General features: G+C 50.0%; 2 non-coding genes across 2 annotated transcripts; both read left to right on the top strand.

The window, feature by feature from the left end:
- The first annotated feature begins 362 nt into the window (after positions 1-362).
- On the top strand, positions 363-481 carry LOC123179032 (5S ribosomal RNA). The gene has a single exon (XR_006490052.1). It is a non-coding gene; the product is annotated as a 5S ribosomal RNA (ribosomal RNA).
- A 301-nt stretch (positions 482-782) lies between these two features.
- Positions 783-901, top strand: LOC123179031 (5S ribosomal RNA). Its single transcript, XR_006490051.1, has one exon. It is a non-coding gene; the product is annotated as a 5S ribosomal RNA (ribosomal RNA).
- Positions 902-1,002: the final 101 nt, after the last annotated feature.

The following is a 1,002-nucleotide window of genomic DNA, read 5'->3' as shown; positions in this document are numbered from 1 at the left end:
TGCTTGGGCGAGAGTAGTACTAGGATGGGTGACCTCCTGGGAAGTCCTCGTGTTGCATTCCCTTTTTAATTTTTTTGCACCGCGTGCAAAACAAAACGCACGAGCGCGACGTATGTTTAGCACGTTTTATTATTTTGCACGTTTACGGTAAGTTTTAGCTCGCTGCTCATCATTCACGCGTCTAGCGGCGGCAAGCGTGTTCTGAAAGGGGTCGAAACCATGGTAAATAGGCACTGGTGCAGTTGAACCGTGGTAAAACTCGTCTCCGTAGTTGAGCGGGAGCGGCCAAAGGAATGTGCAATCGTGTGTGTAGTGGAGCTGGGAGGGGCAAGCATAAGGGACGAAGAGGGGGGTAACATGTCCGATGCGATCATACCAGCACTAAAGCACCGGATCCCATCAGAACTCCGAAGTTAAGCGTGCTTGGGCGAGAGTAGTACTAGGATGGGTGACCTCCTGGGAAGTCCTCGTGTTGCATTCCCTTTTTAATTTTTTTGCACCGCGTGCAAAACAAAACGCACGAGCGCGACGTATGTTTAGCACGTTTTATTATTTTGCACGTTTACGGTAAGTTTTAGCTCGCTGCTCATCATTCACGCGTCTAGCGGCGGCAAGGGTGTTCTGAAAGGGGTCGAAACCATGGTAAATAGGCACTGGTGCAGTTGAACCGTGGTAAAACTCGTCTCCGTAGTTGAGCGGGAGCGGCCAAAGGAATGTGCAATCGTGTGTGTAGTGGAGCTGGGAGGGGCAAGCATAAGGGACGAAGACGGGGGTAACATGTCGGATGCGATCATACCAGCACTAAAGCACTGGATCCCATCAGAACTCCGAAGTTAAGCGTGCTTGGGCGAGAGTAGTACTAGGATGGGTGACCTCCTGGGAAGTCCTCGTGTTGCATTCCCATTTTAATTTTTTTGCACCGCGTGCAAAACAAAACGCACGAGCGCGACGTATGTTTAGCACGTTTTATTATTTTGCACGTTTACGGTAAGTTTTAGCTCG

Source organism: Triticum aestivum, unplaced genomic scaffold (genome assembly GCF_018294505.1).
Source record: "Triticum aestivum cultivar Chinese Spring unplaced genomic scaffold, IWGSC CS RefSeq v2.1 scaffold44116, whole genome shotgun sequence".
In the NCBI taxonomy this organism is placed as follows: Eukaryota; Viridiplantae; Streptophyta; class Magnoliopsida; order Poales; family Poaceae; genus Triticum; species Triticum aestivum.
The sequence above is the reverse complement of the archived record's forward strand: the minus strand, read 5'-3'. Positions and strand labels throughout refer to the sequence as shown.